The sequence below is a fragment of the Notamacropus eugenii genome, chromosome 2 (genome assembly GCF_028372415.1).
Source record: "Notamacropus eugenii isolate mMacEug1 chromosome 2, mMacEug1.pri_v2, whole genome shotgun sequence".
Taxonomy (NCBI): Eukaryota; Metazoa; Chordata; class Mammalia; order Diprotodontia; family Macropodidae; genus Notamacropus; species Notamacropus eugenii.
The window spans coordinates 221,739,685-221,754,446 of NC_092873.1; positions in this window are offsets into that span (position 1 = coordinate 221,739,685).

Consider the following 14,762-nt stretch of genomic DNA (forward strand, 5'->3'; position numbering starts at 1 on the left):
GAAGACTCTCTCTCCTCATCTCCACCTCCTTGCTTCCTTGACTTTTTTCAAGGTCAAGCTAAAATGCTACCTTATACAGGAAATGTTTTCTAACCTCACTTAATTCTACTGCCCTCCTACTTTTGATTATTTCAAATTTATTCTGCATCTAGCTTTAATGTACATAGCTGTTTGAATGTTGTCTTCCCCAGTAAACTGTGAGCTCTTTGAGAACAGGGACTATCTTTCATAGGTCTTTGCATCCTTGTTGCTTAGCACAGTATTTGACACCTAATAAGTGCTTAAATGTTTATTGACTAAATTGCCTGATCATTCTCTCAATAACATGACAGAATGGGTACACGTATTTCTTCCCCTAAAATACAGAGTGGGTAACATAACTTATGGAAGTGTTCTCATTCATCCAGGTCTCCAGAGCAGACTTCCCATGTAAGATATGCTGAACTGTTTCTCCTAGAAGGCAACTCAATCCTTACCCATCACAGCACTGATATTAGAGCAAAGTAAGATAGCTGTAAAAGTAGTGCTCAAGCTGTTTGGTAATAAGTGACCCACAAAGTACTGAATAAATTACATCTTTTTGGTGAGTGCTATTCATATTTTTGAGTTTTTGTGTAGTCCATGTTTCTTTTACCTACAAGTATACTAAAGCTTCCTAAAAAGGGATAATAACAATGATAGTAGCGGCAACCACTTTACTTCTAAACATCACTCCCACTCCTTGTAACTGTCATACTTTTCACTGCCAAACTTCTGGAAAGAATTCTCTACCTATACTTCACCAACAACTGAATTGCTGTCTCCTTACAGTGTGCTTTATTTCTCTACTGCTCTACCGACCATGACCCTGAATATCCTATGATGTATCTCTTGTATTTGATAATTTCTTAATAGTTAGTTGTTCAGGTGTTGCTGGGGTTTTTTGGAAGGTTTATAGAAAAGGTAGTTTATTTCCACATAGGAAGGGAATATATGCATGAAAAAGTTATAAGATGTTTAGAACAGAATCCATTAACTTATCACACTAATACAGTTGATTGGGAAGAAGCTATTTGAAAATTCAACTCCAGGGAACACAGTCAGAATAAATACCACAGTGACTGTCTCTTCGGGGCCTTAGCTCTCATTATTTCTGATCATTCCTTATGGATCTTCTCTTCTAATGTTTCTTGCATCTTTCTGTCTCCCACCAATTGTACACATCTCCCAAATCATCCTGTCTATACCACCTTAGAGAACACATCAATTTTCATAGTTTCAATAATCCCATTTGGGATGATGAATCCAAAATATCTATATCTCTGTTCTTGGGAATTTTTCTTGAACCATAAGTATTTTCACTTAAATATTCTTCTAGCTCTTCAAATGCTATACATCAAAAACAGAACTCTTTGTTGCTTCTCTGAAATTAACCCTTTTCCCCAAATTTTATCTGTTGATGTTCCAACATCTATTAAAACAGCCAGACTGGAAATAAGGGTGTCATTGTGGACTCTGCTCTCCATCATCAATATCCAACTAGTTGATAAATCCAGTTGATCTTACCTCTGTAAGTATCTGTAGTATCCCTAGAGAAGGAAAGGGAATAAGCATTTATTTTAAAAATCATTTTAAGTGCCCATTATGTACCAGGCTGTAGGCTAAATGCTTTATGAATATTACCCCTTTTGATCCTCACAACAATTCTTTGAGGTAGGTGCTGCTATTTCCCCCTCTTCACAATTAATGGAAACTAAGGGAGACAGAGGTTAAAGTGACTTGCTCAGGTTTGCATAGGTACTATATATCTGAGGGCAGATGTGAACTCAGGTCTTCCTTATTCCTTATTCCAGGCCTAGCACTCTATTTACTGGGCCACCTAGTTGCCTCTGTCATTCATCAGAGGTTCCCAAAGTGGGCAATACCACCTAATGAGTGGCACTGGACCTATCTGGGAAGGGGAGAGGTGGTAGTAGCCTCTAGTGCAACTGAGGGATATTGAATAAAAAACAAGGGGACAATGGAAGCATAGGGAAAGAAAAGAAGAGAAGAAAATTTTGAAAAACCATTCACACATGTTTCATCTGTTGTATAACAGCTAAGGACACAGTGATTACATTATTTCCCAAATAAATACACAAAATGCAAGTTATCAGTGGTCAAGTCCACCAATAGGTTTTAACAAGAAGGTGTTGGCAGGTGAACACGTAGCTCATTTTTGGGAAGTCTAGCACTCACTGGCAGGACTATGTGTGTGTAACAACTTGTTTACAGTACAATACTATAGAGTTACATGACACAATATTATGTCATCAGAATTTAAATACAGGAAAGAACCCACAAATTTACAATAAATTATGAAATTTAAGATGTCATTAAAAAATACACATTTTTGAAATGATGCAAATAAAAAAATCATTAAAGGGTTAAAGAAAGTAGATTTCCACAGGGAATGCTGAGTAATGTTTTTTGAGAAGGGGATGATAAGTCAAATAAGTCTGGGAACCTCTGTTCTTTCTTATCCTTTCCACTTCCATTTCTATCACTAAAATTCAGACCTCTTTGTCAGACTGCTGTAACAGCTTACTGCCTGGTCTCCTCACCACCTGTCTTTCCTTTCTCTCCTTTACAATGCTTCCAAGGAAATGTTTCCAATCACGGTATTTCCCTGCTTAAAGATCAATGTTGTTTCCCCATTACATACCGAATAATACAAACTCCTTGAATGTTTGACACAATTTGCATCTAACCAATTTTATTTCGTACTACTTTGTTAACTATGTTCTAGGAAAATTGGAAATGAATCATTTCTCAATCTCATCCTAAATTTTCTCAAATCTGCATGTTTGTACAAGCAGGCTTTCATAGCTGAAATAAACATACCTCTAGCTTCATGACTTAAATGAGGTGCTACCTCAATTGCAAACTTTTCCCTGATTCCCCCAACTGGAAGTAACTCTTTCCTTATTGATATCTCATCACTTTTTCTTTAACTTCTAGTGCGCACTTATGATGTTAAAACCTATATTATTTGCATGTATGTCTTGTTTACCTACAAAACTGTAAATTCTTTTAAGGCCAAAACAATGTCATTTTCCTCTCTGGATGCCCAATATCTAGTATAGTGCACTAAACAAAGTAACCATTTAATTAGTCTGATTAATTGAACTGTACGTTTTTCAAAAGCAATTTTGACTGCAAGTTATTTTTCATTTTAAAAGCAAATGACAATGCATTTCTTTTATAATAAAGATTAATTATAACTAAGACTCCAGAAAATTGATTTAATTTAACCCTCAGGGATCAATAAGTTTGGAGCAGCCAAGTTTTATTTATATGAAATTTGAAAAGAACTTGAATGCTGGATGTGTTTCATATGATGTATCTCAACCAGTTTATTAGCTAACAATGAACCAAAAAAAATCATTAAATCTTAGAATTGGAAGGGACTGTAGAGGCCATATAATCCAAGCTCTCCCATCTGAAATATTAATCCATTTTACAACATCCCTGACAATTATTTATTGAGCCTCTGCTCAAATATTTCCACTGACAGGAAACTTAGTACTTCTTGAGGAGCCTATTTGATTCTCAAGAAATTCTAATGATTAGTAACCACTTCCTTTACATTGAGCCAAAAACTGGTTTCCTACAGCTTCTGTTCGTTGCTTCTGGTTCTCTTTTCTGGGGCCAAATGGAATAAGTCTAATTTATGTTCTATATGACAGCCCTTAAAATATTTAAGGGTTGGCAATGCAGGATGACTTTTTTGTTGTATCGAATGTAATTATTATTTTGAATTTGACACTGATTAGGAATACTTAGAAGGTAAATTATTATTTTTATTATTATATATCCTGAAATTGCCACTAATGTCTTTTTCAGGTGTCTCATCATCAGGTAGTACCATCTTCAGCTCTTCCCTATTCCTTGTTCCTCCATCTTGTTGGTTGATAAGGTTTTGTTGCATCTACTTCCACAATCTCTTTCACGTGTCCCCTAAACTTCATCTACTTGCCCACCATCCTAGTGATCCTTGTCCCTACTCTCCTGAACTATAGTAATAGCCCCCTAATTGGTCTCCTTGCCCCCAGTCTCTCCCCTAGTCACTCTATTTGCTATTAAATCTATGTTCTTTCATTTATTTATTTATTTATTCATTCATTCATTTATTTTTAGTTTTCAACATTAAATTTTCTAAGATGGATTGCAATTATTATCCCATAATATCCTCAAGATGGCATGCAAACTGTTACAGGTTATACATGTACAATCATATTTCCACATTAGTCATGTTGTGAAAGAAGAATCAGAGGAAAAGAGAAGAACCATTAGAAATAAAAACCAAAAAAATTAGAGAGAAAAAATAGTATGCTTCAATCTGCATTCAGACTCCATAGTTCTTTCTCTGGATATGGATAGCATTTTCCATCATGAATCTTTTGAAATTGTCTTAGATCATTGCATAGCTGAGAAGAGCTAAGTCTAAAAGTCAGTCATCTCACGATGTTGCTGTTACATGTCCTCCTGGTTCTGCTCACTTCATTCAGCATCACTTTATACAAGTCGTTCCAGGTTTTTCTGAAGTCTGCATCATTTCTTATAGTACAATAGTATTCCATTACATTCATATACCACAACTTGTTCTGCCCTTCCCCAGTTGATGGACATCCCTTTGATTTCTAATTCTTGACCACCACAAAAAGAACTGTTATAAATATTTTCATACATATGGTTCCTTTCCTCTTTTTTTATAATCTGTTTGGGATATAGACCTAGTAGTGCTATTGCTGGATTAAAGGGTATGCACAGTTTAAATTAATGTTCTTAAAAGAATGCATGTTACTCCCCAACTCAAGACATTTTAGTGGCTTCCTATAATCTCTATTACAAGGTATAAACTGCTCTGTCTGACATCTAACCCTCTTTTCAGTCTGGCCAAAGCCTATTATTGTACATTATTCCCTCTTACCCTCTATATTGTAGCCAAATTAGATAATTTGCTGCTTTCCTCACATAATATTCCGGTTTTCATTATAATTCCTTGTAGGGGCTATATATCATACCTGAGATGTATTCTTTTCTCACCTTCACTATTTATAATGTCTAGCTTCCTTAAGGCTCAGCTCAAGTGTTACTTCCTTGAATAAATTCTGGTAAACCATACTGATAGGAAAGGAAAACAAAACAAATAACTTTCAAATTAGCAAAACAGTGTCAACAAGGTGGCACAATGGCTAAATTGCCAGCCCTGTAATCAGGAGGATCTGAGTTCAAATATAGCCTTAGCTATGTGACCCTGGGTAAGTCATTTAATCCTATTTACCTCATTTTCCTCATCTGTAAAATGAGTTGAATGCAAACCACTTCAGTATCTTTGCCAAGAAAACAAGATCCCCAAATAGGATCATGAAGAGTGAGACATGACTAACTAAATGATAACAAAATAAATTGTCCCATTATTACTTGAAATTTATCTAGTGTTTTAAAGAATCAACCATGGCTCAAAGACTGTATAGTAGGAAGTCAAAATTAGAAATAAGTTCAGGGGGACAACTAGGTGGTACAGTAGATAGACTGCTGAGCCTGGAGTCAGAAAGACTTATCTTGCTGGGTTCAAATCTGTCCTCAGACACTTATTAACTGGGTGACCCTGGGCAAGTCACTAAGCCCTGCTTGCCTCAGTATCTGTAAAAGGAGCTACAGAAGGAAATGGTAAATCATTCGATTATCTTTGCCAAGAAAAGCCCAAATGGGGTCACTTGGACATGACCGAAAATGACTGCACAACAACAATAAGAATAACAAAATGTTGTTCACTACAATGAAGAAATGCTCTTAAGAGTAACCTCTTCCACCACTGACTAATAAGGGCATGATATGTTCAGTCAATCCTCTTTGGTCAATTAAGTTCATTAAGTGTGTAATTCATTCAACAATGCTTTATTTGGTGGTTTTGGGGTATGGAACACTGTGTAAAATGTTTCAGCAGATATGGAGGAAGTGGAATCCATGCCCTTTGCCCTCAGATAGCTTACAGTCTAATGCTGGCATGAAGACAAGTGCAAAGGAAAACAATATCCAGAAGCATTACCTTAGAAACAAAAGTCAGCCTGGCTTAATTTTGTGCCTGGAATGTTTTGCTTTATTAAGAGTGGTCGGCTCAGGTCAGGCATTGAGTTCAATGTGATCACGTTGCTCCAGTTCCTTTGAGCAGAAGTCTTTGTCCATTACCCCTGGTGATCATTTCTCAAGAACACAATCTTCTTGTTTCCATTCTTGACCTTTCATTATTGTTAGTTCTGAAAACATAGCTGTCTGTGCCAACATATTAGCATAATGTTCCATGGCATCTTTTGCTGTTTTATTTATTTTCGGTTGGCAAACATAGGGTCTGAAAAGAAAAGAATCAAAATGCCAAGGAATAACAACTGGGAAACTAAGGACAACTACTGTTGTTGACCTTTGTGCTGCGATGAGTTTCATATAAATGATAATTTTGAGCTATGGTAATAATAATGATGACTAACATTGATATAGCACTTAGCACAAAATATTATGCTAAGAACTTTACAAATGCCATCTCATTTGATCTTCACAACAACCTTGGGAAGTGTTATTATTATCCTCATTTTGTAGGTGGAGAAACTGAGGCAAACAGGTTAAGTGACTTGCCAGGCACTCTATCTACCTAAATGCCCATGAAGAACATAAAGTTGGAATTTCTTTTTGAATTTTTTTTTTTTTGCTTTTGAGCGATCAAATGAATGAAATAGCATTTATTAAGCACTTACTATGTGCAAAGTGGCAGCTAGGTAGATCAGTGGATAGAATGCTGGACCTGGAATCAGGAAGACTTGAGTTCAGATTTGGCTTCAGACGCTTACGAGGTACATGACTTTGGGCAAGCCACTTAATCTCTGTCTTAATCTAATGGAAAAGGAAATAGCAAACCACTTTAATATCTTTGTCAAGAAATTCCATGGACAGTATATTCCATAGGGTCACAAAGAATCAAATACCACTGAATAACTGAACAATAAGAACTTGCAAAGTGATGGAGATACAAATAGAACAAACCTTATTCTCAAGTAGCATAAAATTGAATGGGGAGAAAAGCATATAAGATCAAAGTTTCAGGGCAAGTTGGATGGAGTGGCTCCATCCAATCTTCTTTGGGTAGCAGTAGTAAGTCATTGGGAATGTACCTTCTTTTAGTGTCATTTCCATTGATAAAATCATGTCTGTTTTTTGTTGGATCATTCATTGTACCAAGGATTGGGGATGAGGTCTTCACCCTCTGTGGTTGCTGAGGAGGTGGGGGGGGGGCATAGAATCTGACACTTTGCCAGTGAAATTTCTACATAGGTGGTTCCTGGGGAAGATGGCTGGAAACAAAACTGGTTAGTTGGTGTTCGATGTTATAAGGCTGTGTTGGATGTTACCATCATATCCTATGTGCTTAGATGAATTGGTAAAACACTTCCTGTAATTTACTGATGAGTTCCCTTCCCTGTCACCACTCACTCCCCCTTTGCATCATCATCATCGTCATCATCATCATAGCAAAAACAACAATAATGATAGCATAAATGACACAATATGTGTAGAGCAGTAGCATAACGCCTGGCACATAGTTGGCACCTAATTAATGATTGTCCCTTTCCTTTCTCTTATTTATGGTTTGTAATATATTTGACAAATAATATCTCATTTGATCCTCACAACAGCCCTGGGAAGTAGGTGCTATTATTATCTCTATTTTAAAGATGAGGAAATTGAGCCAGATAGAGGCTTGTCCAAGGTCACACAGCTAGCAATTATCTGAGGTAGGATTTGAACTCAGAACATCTTGTCTCTAGGCCCAGTACCCTATTAACTGGACCATAGAACCACCTTTTAATCCCATTCTTCTTTTGTCTTCATTCTTTTCTACCATCTCCTTTCATTGTGACCCTGGGAATTCTCATTCTCATTTTTAACAAACTATTCCTCTTCTCACATGCCTTCTATCTTCTTTTATCTGGGTCCAGTGGACAGTGCTCCCTCATTTACATGCACTTCACTTGCATGTTATGGCATCACCTCCCTGATGTCATGATACTCTGAGAATGAATAACAACTACATCTTTCAACCACTAACACTTGACTTCCCTCAAAGTGCGTTATGCTCCCTCTCACTATCACCCATAGTTTTTCCAACTCTAGTATCTAGAACTTTAAAATTCCTCTGATAACACCTTTTTATCCTGATTCAGTATCTGCTCTAAGATACTTCTTCAGTTCCTACTCGCACTGGCAGGTCAGGCTCAGAAGACTTGGTAATGAGTTATCTCTGGGGTTTCTAGAGCTCCCACCAGTGTGTTTTCCATTGATTATCAGCCAGACTTAATTTAACTTTTAAAAATATTTACTAAAGAAGTAACAAGAGAGGTTCTCAAAAACAAAACAAAAACAATCCCTCCAAACTGGGAGTAGGGGTTAAAGAATTAGCCTCCTTAAGGTGTCCAGTTTGTGCCCCTTTTGAAGTTCATAAGTATGTTCTTTGATTAATGGGGTCTGGGAGTTGCTCTTTTCCCATCTGTTGCACCCACCCAGCAATTCTCTCTCAAGATTGATCTTGTCACCACTCTGCCAACTCTGAACTAGCTTGCTGTTTTCAGACATCTGTTTTCATCTGGGTAGGAACTATTTTCTTCGTCCATTCAAGATATTTCCTATAGGGTATCATATGCTTTCTTCCAATGACCAAAGCCACTACGATTCTTTCAAATCAATTAAGGAATCAATCATTCGCACCTAGCTTATTCTTGAGTGATTAGTTCTATCCTGATGTCTGGGCATTTCTTGATTAATTGGAGCTAGGGGTAGATTCCACATTATTACACTACTTCCTCGTCCTGTGTCTTGCCCTCAGAAACTTATGCTTAATCCTCACTAAAAATTCTTGATACTCCACCTTGTAATGGTAATTTGAATTGGAAAATCTTTCCTATTCATTAATAGGCCCATTAAGTCACATGGAGCCTGAGGAATTTGCTGAATGGGTGGAGCAGGAAGAGGCAGAGCTACAGCAGAGCTGAGAGGAAGTTAGTCTTGAGAGCACTCCAAAGCTAGGAAGGATGCAGGCTCCTTGGTAGTGTGAGTGATTCTGTGATTGTGAGTGAAAATCTCTTATTCCAGGGTGATGTGAACTCATGGCTTGGGGATGGTGTCGCCTTCTGCATTGTTATTGCATATAGATTTTTGTTGCTGTGATGGATTTGGGTCTGGATAAATGTTTTAGTTCTGTCTTCCATATGGAGAATCTGTGGTATTTTGCAATTCTGTGGGCTCTGTGAACATTGCATTGGCGTTACACACCTTTCCCTGCTTTCCCAACCTGCCATCTTTGTTCTAGCCTAATTTTTCTGCCTTCATAATTTTAATACTCTGGTTAGCCTATTGAAATTTATGAGTTGACTCTCTTCCCCCTTTTCCTGTTACCATTCATCATCCAAATCCCAAACCTGAATCCCTCCTATCCATCTACTTGCTCAAATTCTACTACTGTGATGTTGAAGCCCACAACTGTGATGTCTGGGTCCTCTGGAAATTTGTATCACCTAATCTCAAGGAGTTTTCATAACAATACTTATATTCTTACCCAAACTGATTCTCTTTTTTGACTCCTCACAGAGTAAAGTTCCAAATCTTTTCTTTCTACTCAAGTCATCTATACCATCACTCCAGAGAGGATCTCCCTGCTTGCCTTTCTAATTCCTCCATATTGATGCCAAGTTACATGTGCCAAAGCATAGGTCTGATTATGTTGCAAAGTCTCAGTAGCTCCCTACATAAAATATAAAATATAAGCTCTTTTGTTTGGCATTTCAAACCCTTTCTAGATTGATTTTACATTTTATCCCTTCATACACAGTACATTCCTGCTCAACTGATCTATTTACTACTGCCCAGACACCACATTACCTTACCTGCATCTATGGGTTTGCACAGATATTCCCCATCGATTCCTGAAATGTTCTCTTTCCTCATCTCTTCCTGCTTGGTTGCCTGGCTTCCTGCAAGGGTCAGCTCAAGAGTCACTTTGAGCTTTTTTCAACATTGTTGAATAGTCAGATGATCATAGGGCTTTTTTTGATCTTACCATCAGCTCCTCTTACCCTTACTCCCAGTTACTTTGTATACATCTGTATTTACCTATTGGTGTTCATCTTATTTTCCCCAACTAGAATATAAGCTTCTTAAAGGCAGTATTTTAATTTTGGTGTCTGAATGTCAAGTTCCCAGAAACTTAATAACTGTTTTTGAAGGGAATAGAATTGAACATACATAGTAGGATGTTTATTAAAATGTTTTTCAGTAAAATGCTGGCTGTTGTCTTTGGCAGGGGCCAAGGGGGAGATTTGAAGGAAATGAATTATGTCTGATGCACTTCTGTGTCCTTTTCTATTCTCCTCTTTTACTTTTTGGTACCTTTTCTTTCTTATACCTGATGCTGAGGTTCCCACATCCTCCTGTAACATTCTGTTTAAACTAAAACGCATCTTAAATTAAGCAACATGCATACAATAATAAAATTAAACTGACATCTGTTACAGGGCTTTGTTGTAAAAATGCATGCAGATTTCCAACTTGAGGGGTCAAACACCCATGACCTCTAACCCTTGAGGTGGTAGCTGGAACTCCCCTTTATTCTTCTTACTTTGTAGGTAATGGGAGCAGGGATTATCATAGCAATAAATCATTGATGGTCGCTTGGGTGACTTGGGCTAAGAATCCCAGAAAGATGGGGTCTGGGTTGGGTGTCTTAGGGTTGGAGTGAATAATTATGTGAAAATAGGGCTTTTGAAATTATAAATCCCTAGGAGCCACTTTTTGATTGTTGGATCATTGGATTTAGACAAATCTCTCATTTTCTAGACAAGAAAATAGTCTACTCAGGCTTTGGTGGTTTGTCCAAGGTCACTCAAGTGGTAGCACATACCAAGCTAGGATGTGAACTCAGATCACCTAACTTAAATGACTAAACAACAAAATATTATTATTATTATGAACAATGAAAGAAGAAAAGATGAGAAAAATCTCCCATAGACTCTAATCTTCAGAAATAAATAAGTTTGTGGCTATTTGGTTCAGGCCAGGACAATGACCTGGATGAAGACAGCAGCATTTTGTATCACTTGCAAAAATTTTCATTTCCAAAGAAGATTCTTGAATGGGTCAGCGAGATCTTCATCTCTACTGACTCCTTACTGTTAGCTTGAAATGAATCATTTTGCTGTAAATAGAGCTTCCTTGGTAATGGAGTCATCTTAGTATTGTTTCCAAAGAGATCTAAGTTATATTTCACATGTCTAAAAAAATGCATGATATCATGTTCTATAGGGAATAATCCATTTCATGTATAGACGGCAAGCAGCTAAAAAATAGTCTTAGTGGGAAAAGGAAGTGACAAGGTACAAAATAACAACATGTAGCAACACATATATATTATATGCACATATATACGTAATCCTATTGTGAACATTACTGGGATTAATTAGACAGGAATGGAGAGCTCAGTGGAAACAAATCAACACTCCAACCTCCTGTGGAAACTTAGTTATTATATTTTCTGACAGAAATATAAGTCACAAGAAAATAGATCAGTGGCAGAATAAAGTTAACATGATATGAAGAGTAAATTTTCGGAATGGATTCCGTTTGTGCTAAAATGAAGAAAACAGAACACCATGGAAGCTAAGTACAGCCAAGTGAGTGAAATGTATAATGAGCTTTGGGGATGGAGGGGATAACGATCCAAGGAAGGGACCCGTATTCCACAAAGCAATGCTGGCTGCCATCTGGCAACTGTCATTCTCTGAAGCCTGTTCCATTTGCTGAGACTTCAAAATGAGAGGCAAAACCTGGAGATGTGATTCCTTCTTCCAACCAACTCCTCTGGGCTCTTTTCCTCTTACAACAACTGTCTCCATATTTGCTTGAATTTAACCTTGAGGTCATCACTATTGTGTATTGGAGGTGGGTTATTTGTTGGGTACAAAGTATAATGTGAAGCATTGGGAGTGGGGCAGAAAATAGGGGATCATAAATCTCTTAAATAAACTTGCCATTGTGGCCAAAGCTAATAAGAAAGTTCTTAAAATTACATGTAGATAAGTAAAAAATATAAAACATTATTGGGGCTCTAGGTGGGTGGGTGGGAGGCAGGGAACTGCAATATTGGTGCAGGAAGGACTGGCAATGACCCAGAATTCGCTTGTCCTTGAACCATGTGCTTTTTGTTTCACCATTTCTCTGCCCTGATACTGTTTCTTTCATCTGACCATTAAACAATGTTGAAATAATGCTTTAATGATTGCTTTATGTTTTATATTTTTTTCTATTTTTTCATTCTTTAGATTTTGCTTGACTGATTCTTGATGTCTCATAGAGTCATTAGTTTCTACTTGTCCAATTCTAATTTTTAAGGAATTATTTTGTTCAGTTAGCTTTTGTACCTCCTTTTTTAAAGAATTATTTTCTCCAGTTAAGTTTTGTATCTCTCTATCCATTTGGCCAATTTTGCTTTTTAAGGAGCAGAATGTATTTTTAAAATCATTGGTCAATTTTTCTTCTATCTCTTTAATTTGGCTTTTAAAATCCTTCTTGAGCTCTTCCAAGAATGCTCTTTGGCTTGAGACTAGTTCATATTCCCTTCTGAGGTTTCAGATGTGAAGTGTCAGTGCTGTTCTCTTCTGAATTCATATTTTGTTCTTCCCTGTCCCCATAATAAGATTCTATGGTCTTTGGTTTTCTAATTTGCTTCTTGCTCATGATGATTGCCTTTTTCCTGGCTTTTCAAGTGGATCTCTGTTTCTGGGGCACAGGGGGCTCTGTCCCAAGTTTCTTGTCCTGAGAGCTAGGGTCCTACTTACTGGTTTTGTTTTCTGTGGCCTCTGATTCTTTCAACTAGAAGTTATAGAGTGCTGTAGCTTATTTAGTGCTGAGCTAGCTAACAAGTGCCAAGGCTGAGGCCAGGTGAAGTCTGAGTTTCCCTGGGGTTACACTTAAGCTCACAGTGTGAGATGTGGGAAAGGATAGTCTGGTCTCTGGAGGTCTTCTCTTCCCCTAGGGCTGCATTCACTCCATCTGTGTGTGCCTGGTGTCTTCCCAATTCCCCTGTCTGTGCTAAGACAAACCTGGGGTCCTTGTGTTGGCACTTACTGGCTCCACACCGTCCCCCGCCTCCCTTGGGCTCAGGATCTCCTGCTGGTCCCCTCAGTTGGGTCTTGTTGGTCCTGTAATGGTCCCCTTCAGCCACCACAAGAGGGACCCTTCTCAGAGGTATCCCTAGCCTCCTGAGCTAAAAGACATTTTACCCCTTCTGCTGACTTCACTATTCCAGGATTTCTCCTGGGGTAATATTCTTTGGGTTTTTCAAGGTTAATCAGAGAGGGTGAGAGCACTTACAGTTTACTCTGCCGTCTTGGATCCCAGAAGTTCAAGTACGTGACTTTCAAACATTTGGTCTATGGGTGTAGCTGTTGCAGCTGTTGTGGGGCCTGCACTTCTCTCTCCCCCAGTTCGGCTGAACTCCCATCCTGTGCAGAGCGGTTTGGGAATTTGAACTGCCTCTGGAGATTCAGCCCCCTGGGGTGCTCCTGCTCTGCTATAGCCTAGTCTGTACCGGTGCCTCTATGCACTCTGCCTTCCCCCAGCCCAGTGTAACAGACTCTTCCTCTCGATCTTTCGGGCTGTTCTAGGCCAGATATCTGCCACACTGTCTTCCAGTGGATTCTGCCACTCTAAAATTCATTCAGATTCACTTCTTAGAGCTCTCTGAGAGAACCTGTGGCTGAGCACAGGTGAGTCTCTGCTTTCACTCTCCCATCTTGAGTCCACTGCTTTACATTTTAAATAGACATTCATTTTCTTCCAAGAAACTACTCTAAACTCCAATTATGCCAAGTCATATTTAAGCCACAGAATTAACAAACTACAAATTTTTATTAAGTGTTTACTTTACAGAGCCCTGGGCCTCAGATTAAAACCTTTAGATTAGGCCTGATTCTTGCCTTCAAGAAACTCAGTCTAGCTGAAGAACAGTAATGTAGCAACACACAGTAACTATTTATTTAATCATATTGAATGAATGACTATTTATGTGACAGAAAATAATTGGATCGACACCAAAATAATCAACCAAGTTGGCAGGGTATGGGGCGTATTGGTGACCAGGACAAATGGTCAAGTATCTTTCATTGGCTAATACCTTCTCTAATAAGGGATTCCCCCATCTCCAGACAACTCAATTTTGCTAATTTAGGGTAATTAGCAAGAAAATTGTTAAAGTTTTCTCCTCTCCATTTTTTTGTGTGTCATCTGATTTTCTTGATTATCAACAGGCCTCTGAAGTCCTAAGTTTTGGTTGGTATTTTTAAAAATTTCTTTATTCTGGGCCCTTTTGTTTTGTGTGAACATACAGCTTGCGAAGACTTTGAAGTCTTAAGTTTTTCAGTGTTAAAACTTTTTACAGATGTGAAAACAGAGCCAATCAGTTAATAATCATTTATTAAGGATCTCTGATATGCCAAGCACTGTATACACTCTGGGGATATAAATAAAGACAAAAAACAACCCCTACCTAATGGGGGAAGACAATATTTTTTAAAATATATTTTAAAAAACCCTGTGGTCTAGAAAGGTTAAATGACTCACCCAGGATCACGCAACTAAGTACCTGAGACAGAATTCAAACTCAGGGTCCTGCAGACCACAAATCTAGTGACAGATAGACG